Source organism: Bos taurus, chromosome 12 (assembly GCF_002263795.3).
Source record: "Bos taurus isolate L1 Dominette 01449 registration number 42190680 breed Hereford chromosome 12, ARS-UCD2.0, whole genome shotgun sequence".
NCBI classification, from domain to species: Eukaryota; Metazoa; Chordata; class Mammalia; order Artiodactyla; family Bovidae; genus Bos; species Bos taurus.
Window position 1 is genome coordinate 44183444 of NC_037339.1, and position 20097 is coordinate 44203540.

Sequence of the window (20097 nt, forward strand, 5' to 3'; positions counted from 1 at the left end):
CCTAAAGGTAATTCAGTCCTGCATATTCATTGGAAGGACTGATGTTTAAGCTGAAACCCAATACTTATGGGCATCTGATATGAAGAACTAACTCATATGAAAAGACTCTGATGCTGGGAAGATCGAAGGCGAGGGGAGAAGGGGCCAACAGAGTATGAGATGATTGGTTGGCATCTTTAACTCAATGGACATGAGTTTGAGCAAGCTCTGGGAGTTGGTGATTAACAGGGAGGCCTGGCATGTTGCAGTCCATGGGGTTGCAAAGAGTCAGACACCACTGAGCAACTGAACTGAAATGAATATTAAAAGAAAGATATGGGAAATAGATGGGGAAACAGTGGAAACAGTGTCAGATTTTATTTCTGGAGGCTTCAAAATCACTGCAGATGGTGACTGCAGCCATGAAATTAAAAGACACTTGCTCCTTGGAAGGAAAGTTATGACCAACCTCGATAGCATATTCAAAAGCAAAGACATTACTTTGCCAACAAAGGTCCATCTAGTCAAGGCTATGGTTTTTCCAGTGGTCATGTATGGATGTGAGAGTTGGACTGTGAAGAAGGCTGAGCGCTGAAGAATTGATGCTTTTGAACTGTGGTGTTGGAGAAGACTCTTGAGAGTCCATTGGACTGCAAGAAGATCCAACCAGTCCATTCTGGGGAGATCAGCCCTGGTATTTCTTTGGAAGGAATGATGCTAAAGCTGAAACTCCAGTACTTTGGCCACCTCATGCAAAGAGTTAACTTGTTGGAAAAGACTCTGATGCTGGGAGGGATTGGGAGCAGGAGGAAAAGGGGACAACAGAGGATGAGATAGCTGGATGGCATCACTGACTCGATGGACGTGAGTTTGAGTGAACTCTGGGAGATGGTGATGGACAGGGAGGCCCGGCGTGCTGGGATTCATGGTGTCTCAAAGAGTCAGACATGACTGAACTACTGAATTGAACTGAGACAGACGTAAGCAAAATGCAAAGTACTGATAAGATATTTCATTTACCTCTCATTCTCTATGGGGAAAATTTGAAGTTGAATGAATTCTGTAAATGAATTTTATGGAAAGCCTAAGAACTGACCAAAAAGAAGGACTCGGCTTAAAAAAACAAACAAACAAACAAACAAAAAAAAAAACCCGGGGCTTCAATTTGCAAGATTGCTTTATATTTAAAGTTAGAATGCTTATCATGTTTTATTATCCCTAAATAAGATAATCTTTATTATCATAGAAGTACTAAGTGAATGAATTATCTGATTTTGTTTCAGCTGTCATTTTAACAATGCAAATAAATACTCACATTCCATTTCTATTGAATGATGCAAACACCCACACTCATTTTCTTTTGCAACACTGAAATTGCCTTTTCCTACTGATTCCTCTCAGGACATCTTTATTTGAATATTGTGCATTCACCTCATCTTAATGCTCAAAACAGCTTAATGAACAATACAGTTATGTGTATTAATATTTTTTTCAGTTAAAGGACAGTCATGAAACACTCAAGCATTATCTTGAGTCAATGTTACTATTTTTTTTTTAAATAAGCATTCTTTTTCTCAAAAAGTAGTATTATTTTTCTGATATTTTCCTCTTAGTCTGTGGATTTTACACATGCAAAGAACATGGCCTTGAGTATATTAAAAACTGTGAAGGGCACAGCAAGGAGAAAATGGATTCCTTTCTATTCTTTGAAAAGGAATCATAGAGCTTGATATTCTGTGCTATTAATTATTTGACAGAATATTCTAAATGAAAATGCTAGATTAATAAAAACATTAATTATATATGTTCTTTTCATATATAAATATGGATCCTGGACCCAGGGATCAAACCTGCATCTCCTGCAATGCAGCAGACTCTACTGCTGAGTCACCTGGAAACCCATACATATACATGAAAAAAGTGAAAATGAAAGTGCTAGTCACTCAGTTGTTTGACTCTTTGCAACCCTATGGACGCAGCCCACCAGGTATCTCTGTGGAATTCTCCAAGGAAGATACTGGAATGGGTAGCCATTCCCTTCTCCAGGGAATGTTCCTAACCCAGGAATTGAATCTACTTCTCCAGTATTTCAAATAAATTCTTTACCATTTGAGCCACCAGGGTAGCCCATATATCTGTTTGTCTGTCAACAATATGGGCTTCCTATGTAGTGCTAGTCGTAAAGAACCCACCTGTGAATGGACATAAGAGACCCGGGTTTGATCCCTGGGTCAGGAAGATCCTCTGGAGGAGGGCAAGGCAACCCACTCCATTATTCTCTCTTGGACAATCCCCATGGACAGAGGAGCCTGATGAGATACAGTCTATAAGGCCTCAAAGAGATGAACATGACTGAAGCAACTTGGCACACATGCACATCAATACGTACATATGCATATATACACACAAGGACTCTCCTTGTTGCTCAGAGGTAAAGAATCTACCTGCAATGCAGGAGACACAAGTTTGATTCCTAGGTTGGCATGATTTCCAGGAGAAGGAAGTGGCAACTCTCTCCGTTATTCCTACCTAGGGAATTCCATAGAGAGGATCCTGATGGGTCACAGTCCATGGGGATACAATAGTCAGATATGACTTAGCAACTAAATCACCATCACTATATATACAACAACAAAACTGAAATTCCTGCAAAATATGCTAAAATAAAACAATTTCAAACTGAACAAGTTTTAATTGATTAGCATTCATCATGGTGAATTAAGATATATTAATGTTTCACTTGTATTTTGTATGTTTTTGAATATTTAATCCTAGCTTTTCATAAAAATTTGATTTTAATTTTTTCAGATACATTTACTGGTTCAAGAAAAAAGTCACACCCAGAAGATAAAGACTAGTTAGTAAAGTTCAGAGTAATCTGTTTAAAATTTGATTATAAAAGACATTAATAAGCAACTGCTGGATGCTTGGGGCTGGTGCACTGGGACGGCCCAGAGGGATGGTATGGGGAGGGAGGAGGGAGGAGGGTTCGGGATGGGGAACACATGTATACCTGTGGCGGATTCATTTTGATATTTGGCAAAACTAATACAATTATGTAGAGTTTAAAAATAAAATAAAATTAGAAAAAAAAATAAGCAACTACTAAAAAATATTTTGCATTGCAAGAGACAGTGTTTAGGTATCAAATGTGTGTCAGATACTGAAGATAAAATCTTAAGGAACTTACATGGATTAGGCCACATAAACACATACCTCTAAGTAACCTAAATAAAATGTTACCAGTGCTAGGAATGGAGTTAAAAAGGGGTACTATAAGAGCATCTTAAGGAGCACCCATTTCTGAAAATGCGTAGAAGTCATCAGGGAAGTACCTCATAGGATAGTCAACCCCAAACTGAGTTTTTAATGGTGAAGCAGGTAAGCTAGTCAAGCACATGCAAGTCTGAATATGAGGTTCAGAATATGGACGTAGAGGTAAGAAGGCTTGTCATGTGTTAAACCAGAAAATTTTTTAAAAAATATTCTACTGTTCTGAACGAGTAAACTAATAACTATAGGCAAGAAGATTGTAACAAAGAATGTAATACTATGGATAATATATGCTATATATGTATCTGACGTGTGTTTTCCAAAGCCAATGAACATTGTAATTAAATTTGTGTGTATGGGGAGGGAGGAGGAGGGCGGTTCAGGATGGGGAACACGTATATACCTGTGGCAGATTCATGTTGATGTATGGCAAAACCAATACAATATTGTAAAGTAATTAACCTTCAATGAAAATAAATAAATTTATATTAAAAAAATAAAACTTTCACTTTGAAAGCATTTTGAAGAATACATATAAAGCAGGAGGTAGATGTCCCCCTCCTGGTAAAGTGATTAGAGATTCATTCCCTGTGAGACAAAACTCCACAATGAGAATATCAGGATAATTAAGAGACGAGGCTGGGTCATGCCCAGACCACATATTTCTCATTCTCAAAGTCAGGAGACCTCAGTGACCACATATGTGCAAAAAGACTCCTTGGAGGTCAAAGGGGAATGATGTTAATTAATGTCAGGCTACCCATAGGTCTTTCCCATAGGATCCATTTTAGCTAAGAGATGCATGTGCACACATGAGAGGATCCTGAGATATACCAAACTCGGACTGTGAACTAGGCAAATTAAGATGATTGGCCAAAGGAAAGCTGGAAGAAATGAGGCATACCAGTAATTCAAACTTTCATGAGGGTTCAACTCAATGACTTTCTGAGTCCACCTATATGTCTATCCACAGGTACTGTACTCTTTTTCTTCCTATAAGTACTTTACTTGTTTCACTACTTTCCCTCTTCGTGGGAATTCTTTCCTGCAAAGCCATAGAGCTAACACTCTTATCACTGACCATTGGTCTAGTGTCTAAGATCTGCTGCTCTCACTGCTGCAATCCAACCTCAATCTGTGGCTGGGAGCCCAAGCTCCACTTCAAGCCTGTGCAGGCTGAACTCTCCTGAGATCAGGTACATATGAAAAAAGATATCATGGAGTTAAGCAATTAAGATGGAATCCTTTGCAAAAAAATGGTAAAGCATAATCTAAAAACGGTGATAGTATACAGGGAAAGGACACTGAGGGTTTTTTAAAGAAAATGTATGGACTTCCCTGGTGGCTCAGATGGTAAAGAATTCACCTGCAATATGGGAGACCTGGGTTCGATCCCTGGGTTGGGAAGATACCCTGGAGAAGGGAATGTCTACCCACTCCAGTAGTCTAGCCTGGAGAATTCCATGGACAGAGGAGCCTGGTGGGCTATAATCCATGCGGTTGCAAAGAGTTGTACATGACTGAGAGAGGTATCTATAAAAAAAAAAAAAAAAGAATCAATTCTCCTAAAAAATTGACCAATAGTGGAAATGGACATGAATCTTTTAAATAGATCTTATTTATTAGCATGAGGTGGAAACTAATGGTCAGAATCAAGTTCATCTTTTCCTGTTGTAACACATGACTATTATGAGTGACTACTCCCTCAGACCAGATTTCAGGTGTTCATTGTGATTAAATATTCATCACTCTCTAAATCCTTACCATATATTTGCCATCTCTTGTTCTTAACCTCCTCTTGAAAAGAGTACAGCACTCATGCTGAATTTGTAGCAAATTGGGAAGTTGTTTAATGGTTTGGAAAACTCCCACAGCTGACTGAATCGAGAATAACACACTCATTATTATTTATGACTGTATTTCCAGGGTCTTTATAGGTCAGCTTATTGAATTCATTGAATATGCTGCTTTTACAGTTCAGCAAAGCCAATTTAGCAGACTACTTTGTGGTAGACAGACTCACAGAAGTGAAAGAAAGCCAATTTCTTTAAATATAAACACATCTTAGAACACCCTTAATTTAGGATAATTTACTGTAAATGAAAATCCAGTGTTTATTGACCTTTGCCATTGAGAATTCCAAACTTTCACAAATAAAACCAGTCAGAACAGTGCATCCCTACATGTTCAGTAGACCATTTTTTCCATGACTTTAATAGCCTTTACTTGAAATAAGTATTCTTCATAAAAGTCAGTGATTCCATGACAGAATTATGTGACTTTATTTACTAATATACTATTGTGACAACCTGCATTGTGAAATTTTAAAATAGGGATATAGAAAGATGGGCTTATAATTTTTTTTTTTAGCATAAAATATTTTTGTGATATATATACCTTTAAATACTATTAGTCCAGGAACAACCACTGGGAAATGCTAGTATAGAGCAATCCATTGAAAATAGTTCAGAGACCCAATGCAGAGGTAATAAGAGGGTTTAATCATAGAAAATGTGCCATATTTTTGTTGCCGTTTTAGTAATTTTGTAATTTCATCCTCAACATTAGCAGTTTTTTCCTGTGGGAAATATGGTATATTTTAGCTTTAAAGATCACATATTTCATTCTTATAGTTATTTAATATGTATTTAATCTGGCCAAGTCTTCAATGAGGCTACCCTGGAGGCTCAGACAGTAAAGAATCTGCCTGCAACAACGGAGACCTGGGTTCAATCTCCTGTGTTGGGAAGATGGCAACCCGCTCTCGTATTCTTGCCTGGAGAATTCCATGGACAGAAGATCCAGGCGGGTTACAGTCCATGGGGTCACAAAGAATTGAACATGACTGAGAGACTAATTACACACACAAGTATTGAATGATATGTAACTCTAAGCTGTCTGAGGTACAAGAAGAAAAATAAAAGTGTTAACCATGGAACTGTGAAGGATTTGAATTTTGCAGAAGTACCACACTTGGAATGTGTACTATGTTTTATTAAAATCCAGATGGAAACAAAATCAATTAAAGAAACTTCTTAACACAATCTATTAAATAATTTTATGTGAAATAATATTTTAAATATTTTGCAAAAGTAAATATGCTTTTAAGTATAGTAGTGCTGGTCAGGAATTCTATAATATATGATAATTTTAAAATAAATAATGAAAATATTAATTTTTTATCTACCTTCTCTTCTGTTTTCACCTTTTGCTTGTCACTGATTAACTCTCACTGCCTTCTCACACAATCCTTATTTAAGTTAGTTATTTTGGCTCCTAATCATAGCAGGAAAATGAGACATATACATGTAGCCCTGTCCTTTGAAACATACCAGAGAAGACTTTACTGATAGACTATAACTTACACAGTATCTATTTTGCAGAAGGAAATAGCACCCCACTCCAGTACTATTGCCTGGAAAATCCCATGGACAGAGGAGCCTGGTAGGCAGTCCATGGGGTTGCAAAGAGTCGGACATGACTGAGTGACTTCCCTTTCACTTTTCACTTTCATGCACTGGGGAAGGAAATGGCAACCCACTCCAGTGTTCTTGCCTGGAGAATCCCAGGGACGGGCGAGCCTGGTGGGCTGCCATCTATGGGGTCACACAAAATCGGACATGACTGAAGTGACTTAGCAGTAGCAGTAGCAGTATCTATTTTAAAAAGTCATTTTTTCAGTTATGTGACATGATGTTCATTTCTAAAAGTTATTTGGAAGAAAAAGAAATATTTTGCTTTAAAGATAATCAAATTTGATTCTTTAAACATCCATTTATTAAATCATTATAACATGCCAAATGTAGATTTTTAGTGGAAAAAAATAAAAATACACCCTCAGAAGTATACCTGAAATATTTAAATGATCACATTAACATTCTTAGATTATTGTTCTATAGTTTTTCTATAATATTGTTCTAAGAATTTTAACATTCTATTAGATTATTGTTCTATAATACACAAATGCATTAAAAAAATACTAAATATTTTCCAGGCAGAATCCCTTTTCCACTATACTTGTCTTTGGGTGATTTAATGAAGTTTCAGTTTCCTCAAGTATAAAGTAAATATCTGCAGTATAATAATAAGTATGTGGTGAAATGATTAAGGATATAATATGCATAAAGCATTTAGTATTATACCAGATACACTGATGGGGAAACATGAGAGACTTTATTTTGGGGGACTCCAAAATCACTGCAGATGGTGACTGCAGCCATGAAATTAAAAGACACTTACTCCTTGGAAGGAAAGTCATGACCAACATAGACAGCATATTAAAAAGCAGAAATATTACTTTTCCAACAAAGGTCCATCTACTCAAGGCTTTGGTTTTTCCAGTGGTCATGTATGGATGTGAGAGTTGGACTGTGAAGAAAGCTGAGTGCTGAAGAATTGATGCTTTTCAACTGTGGTGTTGGAAAAGATTCTTGAGAGTCTCTTGGACTGCAAGGAGATCCAACCAGTCCATCCTAAAAGAGATCAGTCCTGGGTGTTCATTGGAAGGACTGATATTGAAGCTGAAACTCCAATACTTTGGCCACCTGATGCGAAGAGCTGGCTCATTGGAAAAGACCCTGATGCTGGGAGGGATTGGGGGCAGGAGGAGAAGGGGACGACAAAGGATGAGATGGTTGGATGGCATCACTGACTCAATGGACATGAGTTTGGGTAGGCTCTGAGAGTTGGCATTGGACAAGGAGCCACAAAGAGTCAGACACGACTTAGCAACTGAACTGAACTGAACAGCTACACTATATTTTACTACTAAATAAATCATAAAATAGACATCATGACTATGGACAATCTCACTAAAAATAGACATATACAGATTATATATTTAAAATGTATGATTGGCAGTTTAAAACTATAAATAGTATTAATTTTCATTAATTATGTGACATGATGCATTTAAACATAGCATGTATAGAAAGAAATACAATATATAAAAAAATATTTAGATAGTTGTAAAGAACATTGAGAAACTGAATACATAATTATATGATCATAAATTTCAAGTAAAACATTTATAAATTACAAAATTTTACTTAATTGTTCATTTTTTATTTGAATTACAATAAAATTAGTCACTGTGGTTTAAATTATCCAGATTTACTCTTGACCTATAACACAGAAAGTTGAGATATTCAGTGTCTGTAATGTCATTTCTGTGCTAGTGTCATGATGATAGTTTATACTTCAATTTGAGTTAAATGCTTAGACATAAGAGTCAAAAGATATATTTTTTTGTTTGAAAGTTTGTTCTCATGGGTGGAAAAAGTATAATTTTAAAATTAGGATTCCTAAATTTCATTTTACACAAATCTATGAGTTATTAAAGTAAAAATATTACCTAAAATAGTTTTCTTTAATCCTCAAATCTTAGTTTCTATTGGCAAAACATTAGGAGATTGGTTTTGAAAGTCTTTAAGACAATAAAAATCAATAAAAGTAAGGAATGAACGTATTTTATTATGGCATTTTGTAATCATTAACATATCTTTCTTGGAAATTGTGAGAAAATTAATTCAAGGTAATTTATATTGTCCTGATAAGGAAGCTAACAGTAGGTAGAATGTTGGAGTAAACACAACCTGAAATTAACAAGTTAAAAAAAAATCACACAAATATTTCATAAATTATCCTCTGGTTCAAAAAATAAATTCTATTGGATGAAGTTAAGTAACAGAGGAGTAACAAATGTTTCTGATAATAGCCATTTATATACTATTTTCATTAACTTAAATTGATCATATGAAAAGTAAATAAAATGTCCAATTTTTAGGAGTTGAATTGGAAAATTTGATGTATATATAAGAAATATTAAATTAACATGTGCTCCATTTTCTTAGTGGTTAAAATATTGAAATTGCATTACACTCAACACCAATAAGATAATGTTCCTTTATATTTTGGAAAGGGAAACATTGGTTCAATAAATTTTGAATATTTTGAATAAATAACAAGTATTTATTATTTTTAACATTAACAGTGTGTTGTTATTTTAATATTATTGAAATGATCATTTATATTTTGCGTGACATCTAGGTACCTTTCACTGAATTCACATGGAAAAGAGTATATGTGCCTAATTCTTTGGATAGTCATCAATGTTAAGCTGCTCTTCTCTAGGGAGTATTTTTTTCTCCATTTTCAGAATCATTAAAATAATAAACTATTTCATTTATCTGATACTCTTGGAAATTATAATTATAGTAGTAATTGTTTCTGCCTTTTGTTTTTTTTTGTTTGTTTATTTTTGTTTTTGTTGTTAAATCTCTAAGCTGTATTGTGACCCCATGGATTGAAGCCCACCCAGTCTCCTCTGTCCCTGAAATTTCTCAGGCAAGAGTACTGGAGTGGGTTGCCATTTCCTTCCCAGGTTCTGTTCTATGTGTTCTCTGTCACGTCTGACTCTTTGCAAGCCCCAAAACTAGGCTCCACTGTCCATGGGATTTTCCAGGCAAGAATAGCGGAATGGGTTGCATTTCCTTCTCCAGGGAATCTTCCCAACCTACGGACTGAACCTATGTATTCTGTATCGGCAAGCAGATTCTTTACCACTGAGTGAGCACATGTGTGACAAATTTTAATTCATTTGTGGTTTCTTCACATAGTTTAAGTTTGCTTCCTTCCCTATTAAGAACACTTTAAATTATTGAGGTTTGCATTGTAATGCTAAAGTTTTTATTTATTTTTTTTATTTTGTTTGTTTTTTAAGTTTGTTGTTGTTGTTTTCTCTTGGTCATTTAAAAGTTGTAAATGATGACTTAGGGGAAAATTACTACAATGGCGGGCTTTCCAGGTGGTGCTAGTGTTAAAGAACCTGTCTGCCAATGCAGGAGACATAAGAGACGTGGCTTCGATCCCTGGGTCAGGAAGATCCCCTAGAGGAAGAAATGGCAAGCAAATTCAGTATCTTTGCCTGTAAAATCCCATGGACAGAGGAGCCTGGCAGGCTACAGACTACAATGGAAGGAATCTATATTTCATAAAATATCTTTTTATTTTTTTGCTGAGCAAATGTCATTCTTCAAGTCATCTTTTGTTTTTCATTAATATACTTTGAATAAATGAAAAGTTCATGAGAGTTTTGAAACATATATTTTTTTTAACATGGGTAGGAATACATTTCTTAATTCTCTGTAAAGTTATCTATGTTGCAGAATTTTGAGCAGGCTTTAATTCTTAGGAAATTAAAACCTATTTTCAAGAATACGGTGTGACTCTCAAAAGGGATATTTCCATCTGCTTGCCCTAAAGTGGAAACTGAAGTCTAATGAAATTAAGTATACTTTCCGTGATCAAACACTGAATTGATCCCAGAGTCAATTTAGAATCCACCATTGCATGCTCACCTATGCACTTCTATGTTTTTAATTTTCATAGACAGTTTTCCAATTTGTTTTTCTAAAGCCAATCTTCCCTCTTGTGCATGAAATCCTACCTATGGTAGTACATTCAAAGAAAATATTTGGCAAGGGGGGAGGTACAAAAATGACAGAGAAATAGGAAGGGGAGACCAATTTCTCCCCCACAAATTCATCAAAAGATCCTTTGAATGTTGAGCAACTCTACAAAACAACTTCTGAAAGCTGGCTGAGGATACCACCACCCAGAAAGTCAGCCCAATCTCTTCAAAAGGAGGTAGGACCAAAGATAAAAGACAAAAACAGAGAACAAAAGATTTAGGGATGGAGACCCGTCCTGGGGAGGGAGTTATGAAGAAGGAGAAGTTTCCACACAGTAGGAAACCTCTCACAGGTGTGTTTGTGGGGAGTTTTGGAATCACAGAGGGCAACATAATTGTGAGGGAAAAACACAAAAATAAACCTCAGAATATGTGTGTAATTTAAGCTGCTAGCAGAGAAGTGGCACAAATGCTCACATCCACCACCAGAAAGTGGGGACTGAGCAGGGAGGTGTGAGTTGCATGATTGGTTCTTAGGGTAGGAACAGGGCTTGAAAGCCCTGAGGACAATCTGAAGGAGCTCATGTGAGATAGCAACCCAAACAGTGGGATAGCTAGAGAAACAAAAAAAAATAAAGAAAAGCAAAAGACCTTTGCTGCAAAAGGCTCTAATGCATCACGGTGACCCCTGGTGCACTCTCCCCAGAGGCAGAGAGACAGGCCGGCAACAGCTAAAGACAGAAGGCAAGGGGCCACTGCAATCTTGGCTCCAGAGGCACCAAACTCTGAGCAGTTTCCCAGTTGCTAATCACATTTTCCTGGGACTCTGGACTGGTGACATCTGCCAGGAGTATCACAGCCTGAGATCAGCTCCACCGGGTAGACACACGGAACACCTGGGTTTGTGATCTTATGGCACAACTGGGAAAACAAGCAGCCAGGACCATGGAGGTGAATAAAATGAATGGTCAACCTAGGACACTATGCTCAAAAAGCACCCTAAGCTGTTTGGACCTTGGGACAGCACAAAACTCACAGCCCACCTATGTACGTGCCCCTGCGGAGCAACCAAGAACCTGAGAGGCTTAGTCCTGAGAACTGGATGAAATGCAGGGCCCACTTGAGACAGTGTCCCTGCAGAGCACTCTAGAGACTGAGCAGTGTAGACCCAGAAAGTACATGTCACCTTGGGCTGTGGCAAGCCAGTGTGGTCCATCCACTGCAAGTACACCCTACACATGCCAGCAGTATTTGTTTGCAATGTCTTTCCCTCCCCACAACATAACTGAATAAATGAGCCTAAGTGGCCACCTTCACCCCCTGTATCAGGGCGGAAATTAGACACTGAAGAGACTGGCAAACAGAGGAAGCTAGAATAAACAAAGAAGGGGGAACCGCTCTGGAACTGACAGGTGCAACAGATTAAAACCCTGCATTTAATATTGGTTACTGTGTATTTGAGGGACATCTAAGCAAGAGAGTTCGAGAAAAACATCTATTTCTGCGTTATTGACTATGCCAAAGCCTTTGATTGTGTGGATCACAATCAACTGTGGAAAATTCTTGAAGAGATGGGAATACCAGACCACCTGACCTGCCTCTTGAGAAACCTATATGCAGGTCAGGAAGCAACTGTTAGAACTGGACATGGAACAACAGACTGGTTTCAAATAGGAAAAGGAGTACATCAAGGCTGTATATTGTCACCCTGCTTATTTAACTTATATGCAGAGTACATCATGAGAAATGCTGGGCTGGAAGAAGCACAAGCTGGAATCAAGATTGCCTGGAGAAATATCAATAACCTCAGATATGCATATGACACCACCCTTAAGGCAGAAAGTGAAGAGGAACTAAAAACCCTCTTGATGAAAGTGGAAGTTGGAGAGTAAAAAAGTTGGCTGAAAGCTCAACATTCAGAAAACGAAGATCATGGCATCTGGTCCCATCACTTCATGGGAAATAGATGGGGAAACAGTGGAAACAGTGTCAGACTTTATTTTTTGGGGTTCCAAAATCACTGCAGATGGTGACTGCAGCCATGAAATTAAAAGACACTTACTTCTTGGGAGGAAAGTTATGACCAACCTAGATAGCATATTCAAAAGCAGAGACATTACTTTGCCAACAAAGGTTTGTTTAGTCAAGGCTATGGTTTTTCCAGTGGTCATGTATGGATGTGAGAGTTGGACTGTGAAGAAGGCTGAGCGCCGAAGAATTGATGCTTTGAACTGTGGTGCTGGAGAAGACTCTTGAGAGTCCCTTGGACTGCAAGGAGATCCAACCAGTCCATTCTGAAGGAGATCAGCCCTGGTATTTCTTTGGAAGAATGATGCTAAAGCTGAAACTCCAGTACTTTGGCCACCTCATGTGAAGAGTTGACTCATTGGAAAGACTCTGATGCTGGGAGGGATTGGGGGCAGGAGGAGAAGGGGATGACAGAGGATGAGATGGCTGGATGGCATCACTGACTCGATGGACATGAATCTGAGTGAACTCTGGGAGTTGGTGATGGACAGGGAGGCCTGGCATGCTGCGATTCATGGAGTCGCAAAGATTCGGACACAATTGAGGGACTGAACTGAACTGAACTAATAGACACTGAGAACAAGTACAAGTGGAAAAAAGGGACTATCTGACAATTAACTGACCCCACACTGTCCACAATGGCTCCAGAGAATTCCTATATATATTTTTGTTAATATCAATTCTTAATATTTAACTTTTGACTATTACCTTTAAAAAAACCTATTAAAAAAACAAATTCCATATATATATATATTTTTAATTTTTTGGTTTATTATGCTTTGTATTTTATATACTGTATATTTGAGAGTCCAGCCTCTATTCTAGGTTTTTTAATATTTACTTTTTGATATTTGTTATAAATTTTGTACTTCTAAGGATCTAATCTTCGCTATCCGTTTTCATTTAAGGATTTGATTATTGGCTGGATTGCTCTCTCTCCTTTTGAGTCTCCCTTTTTTCCTCCAGGTCATTGCTATCCCCCTCTTCCCTCTTCTCTATATAACTCTGTGAATCTCTCTGTGTGTTCCTGGTTGTGGAGGATTGTTTCACCAATAAACTAGGTGTTTTATCTTCTATGCTATAAAGATGAAGCAATCTTGAGACTACTGTAAAAGAAGGACTGAAAGTGAGAGTCAGAAGGCTTAACTCCAAAACTTTAGAACATTAGAGAACTTCTGACTCCAGGGAACATTAATAGACAAGAACTCATCCAAATATCACCACACCTACACGAAACCAAGCTCCACCCAAGAACCAACAAGTTCCAATGTAAGACACACCACACTAATTCTTCAGAAAAACAGGAACACAACTCTGAACATTAAAAGATGGGCTCCTCAAAGCCATGCCAAACCCAGAGACACCCCAAAACTAAATACTGGACACTTCAGTGCACTCCAGAGAGAAGAGATCCAGCCTCACCCCCCAGAACACAGAAGCAAGCTCTGTGATTGCTTCTGTGGAAACCTTGACAAGTGATTAGTCCAATTCCACCCACAGGGAGCAGAATTCAAAATGAATAACTTCCAGCCTGCAGAAAGGGCACCCCAAACACAGCAATCTAAGCAAAATTAAAAGGCAGAGAAATATTCAGAAGGTGAAGGAGCATGGTAAAAACCCATCAAATCAAACAAAAGAGGAGGATGCAGGGAGTCTACCTGATAAATAATTCAGAACAATGATAGTCAAGATGATCCAAAATCTTGAAAACAAAATGGAGATACAAATAAATAGATGAGAGACAAGTACTGAGAAGATACAATAAATGGTTAACAAAGAACTAGAAGAAACAAAGAAGAATCAATCAACAATGAATAATGCAGTAACTGAGATCAAAAGTGCTCTGGAGGGAAACAATAGAATAACTGAGGCAGAAGATAGTATAAGTGAGGTGGAAGATAGAATGGTGGAAATAAATGAAGCAGAGAGGAGAAAAGAATTAAAAGAAATGAGAACAATCTAAGAGACCTCTAGGACAATGTTAAACCCTCTAACATTTGAATCATAGGTGTCTCAAAAAAAGAAGACAAAAATAAAGGGCATGAGAAAATACTTAAGGAGATAATAATCAAAAACATCCCTAATATGAGGAAAGAAATAGCTACCCAAATCCAAGAAACCCAGAGATTTCCAAAACAGGATAAACCCAAGGCAAAACACCCAAGACACATATTGATCAAGCTAACAAAGGTCAAACACAAACAGCAAATATTAAAAGCATCAAGGGAAAAGCAATAAATAACACACAAGGGGATCCCCATAAAGATAACAGCTGATATTTCAATAGAAACTCTTCAGGTCAGAAGAGAATGGCAGGATATACCTAAAGTGATGAAAGAGAAAAACCTACAACCAAGATTACTATACCCAGTAAGGACCTCATTAAAATACTAAGGAGAAATGAAAAGCTTTACAGACAAGCAAAAATTGAGAGAATTTAGCACCACCAAACCAACTCTTCAACAAATGCTAAAGGGTTTTCTCTAGACAGGAAAAACAGTAAGGTTTATTAAAGCAAACCCAAAACAGCAAAGTAAATGGGGGTTCAGGATGGGGAGCACGTGTATACCTGAAATTTTTTTTAATTAAATAAATAAATAAATAAATAAATAAATTGTATTGGTGAAGGGTTTTTCATTTGTTGAGCCAATGTTTGTTGCTAAGTCTCCATATCCCCTGCCCTTACACACATTAATGAATATATAGAAGAAATAAGTATTAACTTTTGATATTAATCACGTTAGACCTTAGGCTAAGTAAATTCTTTCCTTAACTAAAACCCACTATACCCTCACCCTGTAGGAATGTAACTTTATTTGGGTGGCGTCTGTTTTGAGAATAATCACCCCTGGAGAAATAAGTGTCCTGGTTGACTGACCGCTGTCACAAGGAGAGGGTCATAAATTGTCAGCAGGCCCCCCTGGCCAGAAGATAATGTAACACCCCTAAGACCTCTGTATACATTTGTATGAAGCACCTGACTTTGATAAAAGTCAGGACTGCTGACCCCGCATGACTTTTGCATAACATCTCAGTCAGTGTATAAAAGTAGACCATGGAAAATAAAGAATTGGGATCAGTTTCTCGAAATACTGGTCTCCCCATGTCGCTCTCTCTCTCACTCTGGCTGAGTCTCCATCTGGAGCGCGGAACCCGCCATGCTTACTAATTATGCCTGGGCTTCTAAGATCCGACCGGGGAGGCCTCAGTGTCTCCTCTCCTTCGGGAGAACGGAAGGACGCCTGCAGCCTACGTAAGTGGCGCAAACTTCTTGTCTTGAAGTTTTATTGGTCTCCCGTGTAAACCAAGCTACTCAGCCTCTTTTCTCCACTGAATTTTCCTACTGAGCTATCCTCATCCTATTACTCTTTATATCTTTGATAAAATATTTAAATAAATAGGTCGCTGACGCCGTCCCCGCTTCGAATACCCTGGATCAGCCGGGGCAGGACCCCGGCAGAGGAATTGAAATATGCTTAAGTGAAGTTGGTTAACTGCTTCATGATTATATTAATAAAAGCAAACTCTTACTGTAGTCTACATTTATGCTTTGGCTCTAATCAATCTTTTAACATGTTTTATTTTCTGCTAAAACTTCCGTCATTGTGTTTACTTTTCTATTTACTTTAGAATTTCTCTGTGTGTGTGCACTCACTAAATAGAAAAAGAAACTGCTAACAATATAAAAACTTATAGGTTATTTAGTTTAACTTTACCCTAGAAGCACATATTCCTCCCCCCCCCTTATTTTTTTTTAATTTTAAACATTGCTAAATCTCCTTTGCCTTTGCATTCTTGTCTTGGTCAGTAGTTTATTATGTTTTGCTTAATAATATTATAAGCAGCTCATATCTGGCCTTCCGAATATTGGTCTGTCACTAACCTGAAATGTATCATTTAAATCTACAGGAATTATAAAAAGATAAGTCAAATTCTCCTCTCAAATCTCCCTGAAAAATCAACCCAAGGACTATTTCTTTTTAAAATAAACCCCTACCACCCTAGGAAAATGTAGCTTCTTCTTCCTTTAAATATTTTTAGTATTTTAAAATATTATATATTATGTAATTTTATGTACATATATATGAATCTGGTGAAGAATCTGCCTGCAATGCAGGAGACCCTAGTTTAATTCCTGGTCAGGAAGATCCTCTGCAGAAGGGAATGGTACCCAGTCTATCTAGTATTCTTGCCTGGAAAATTCCATGGACAGAGGACCCTGGCAGGCTACAATCAATGGGGTCACAAAGAGTTGGACATGACTGATTGACTGACACTTTCACTTTCAAATATGTGTATAATATATATTATGTATAAAATATATATATATATATATTATATTATTGCATTATTATTACATATATTTACATATTATTACATATTACAACATAATATGTGATATTATATGTATGTAAATACATATAATATGTATGTAAAATACATGTAATGTGTATGTAAAATAATATGTGATTACATATTTTTACAATATACATTATTACATATAATAATATATTATATTGTATATGTATATAATGTATATACATATACAATACATATATTGCATATGTATATAATGTATATATATGTGTATAATGTATATATATGTATATAATGTATATAATATATGTACATATTATATATGTATATAAAATACATATAATATGTATGTAAAATAATATGTAATTACATATTATTACAATATACATTATTACATATAATAATATATTATATTGTATATATAATACAATATTATACATATAATATATAATATGTATAATACAATATTATGTATTCATTTGTTAAAAGATATAATAATATTTACTACATAGGGATATTATAGACATTAAATGAGATAAGTTCGGTGACTAAAGAAAGAAAGAAAGAAATGTATGTTAGTTCCAATTCCCTCACTCTTCCTTTCCCAGCCTTTTTTATAAGAATCTTAAGAATTTCTATATTCAGAACATTTTAATGATCTTCCAGGTTAGACAGTAAATAAGGAAAGAACGTATACTCACAGTAGAAATGTCTCTGTATATGTTCATATCTAGCCAGCCTAGATTTGCAGGGAAACTGGATTTTTCACTAGTTCTATGACTTTGAAAAATCACTTAACTTTTTTGAACCTGTTTATCTCTCTGCACATTATCTTGCAATTGTGCTTTTTAAGATTAGAAATATTGTGTGGAAAGTGCTTATAAAGGCATGTAATTAATTAATTAATATTATATCTAAAGACACTCTTTTTATGAAAAGAAAATGTGTTTTACTCTTTCCTCCTGCACATCTATTGCTTGAAAATATACATAAACTTATGTTTATAATGCTCCCAGTTTGAGAGATGAGGAATGGAAAGTAGATAAATGATGCGTTTATGTCTATCAGGCACTGTGATAAAAGGTAAAAGTGTTTACTAGTTAGTTTTAGGAAAACACAATAATGATTTATTTTCTGATGTTATTAAGTATTGCTTCACTAATCAAAGTAAAGCAGTTGTACCAATCAGAATTTAAAAACTATGTAATGCATAGGCTTAGGAACAAATAAGCCAATAGAATGTACATCTTTGTTCTGATGTAACAGTGAAGAAGATAAAAAAATATATAGAGATGTAAATGTAGGAGGAACTCCCACTCTTAATGACAAAAGAGTGGACAAAAGGCATATTGTGAAAAGATGGGATTCTGGTCATGTTTTTGGCCTCCTCTGGTATGTGTCCTATTATATATAATGATTTTTGAGCACCAATTTGATTCCAAGCTCCCTACATTTCAACAAAAAAGCTGAAATGGGTGGGCAGGATCAAAGTGATGAATTACCACATCATCTATCATAAGTTAATGGCTATCTACTTGCTTTGGCTACTGGTGATCATTGGCCATTTCTATTCAGAAAGAAGATGTCGATGCTCTGAGATTATCTGGTATCAGAACTTATCTGGGATCTAGAAAAATCCAGTGCATGGCTTTGCAATCCATTCTTTGTCCAGTTACTAAAATGCCTGTTCAGTTCAGTTAATTCAGTCAATCGTGTCCGACTCTTTGCAACCCTGTGGATGACAGCACACCAGGCCTCCCTATCCATCACCAACTTCTGGAGTTTACTCAAACTCATGTCCATTGAATCAGTGATTCCATCCAACCATCTCATCCTCTGTCATCCCCTTCTCCTCCCACCTTCAATCTTCCCTAGCATCAGGGTCTTTTCAAATGAGTTGGCTATTTTTGTCAGGTTGCTGAAATATTGGAGTTTCAGCTTCAACATCAGTCCTTCCAATGAACACCCAGGACTGATTTTCTTTAGGATGGAATGGTTGGATCTCCTTGCAGTCCAAGGGACTCTCAAGAGTCTTCTCCAACACCACAGTTCAAAACCATTAATTCTTCGGCACTCAGCTTTCTTTACAGTCCAAATCTCACATCCATACATGACTACAGGAAAAATCAAAGTTTTGACTAAATGGACCTTTGTTGGCAAAGTAATATCTCTGCTTTTTAATATAATGTCTCTGCTTTTTAATATACTGTCTAGGTTGGTTATAACTTTCCTTCTGAGGAGTGTCTTAATTTCATGGCTGCAATCACCATCTGCAGTGATTTTGAAGCCCCCAAAAATAAAGTCTCTCACTGTTTCCACTGTTTCTCCATCTATTTGCCTTGAAGTGATGGGACAGATGCTATGATCTTTGTTCTCTGAATGTTGAGCTTTAAGCCAACTTTTTCACTTTCCTCTTTCACTTCATCAAGAGGCTCTTTAGTTCTTCTTTACTTTCTGCCATAAGGATGGCATCATCTGCCTATCTGAGGTTATTGATATTTCTCCCGGCAATCTTGATTCCAGCTTGTGCTTCTTCCAGCCCAGCATTTCTCATGATGTATTCTCATATAAGTTAAATAAGCCGGGTGACAATATACACCCTTGCTGTACTCCTCTTCCTGTTTGGAACCAGTCTTTGTTCCATGTCCAGTTCTAACTGTTGCTTCCTGACCTGCATACAGGTTTCTCAAGGGGTAGGTCAGGTGGTCTGGTATTCCTATCTCTTTCAGAATTTTCCACAGTTTATTGTGATCCATAAAGTCAAAGGCTTTGGCATAGTCAATAAAGCAGATAGGATAAATTTGCATAATTCATTTAGGTGGGATTTCCATAAATTTTCTCTTTTCTTTTACTTTATTTGAGTAGCCAAATGAAATACAATTGTTACTTTCTTCATAAATGTTCATTTATTTCCCAGTTTTGGCACAATGTTGTTGTTGTTTTTGTCTTAACTTTCCATTCTTAATCTGTGATCCTACTTCCCTCTCTCTTCACTTTTTACAACAGGTTATGCTTGTCTATTGTTTCCTGATTTTCTAATTCCCTATCTTACATTTTTAGTATTATGTGAATTGTTGAAAATGTCAATG

General features: G+C 36.6%; 1 protein-coding gene across 1 annotated transcript in view; it reads right to left on the bottom strand.

Annotated features, from left to right (window-relative positions):
• KLHL1 (kelch like family member 1) overlaps positions 1-20097 on the bottom strand; it is a 526330-nt gene that overhangs the window by 184452 nt on the left and 321781 nt on the right. The window lies entirely within an intron of this gene.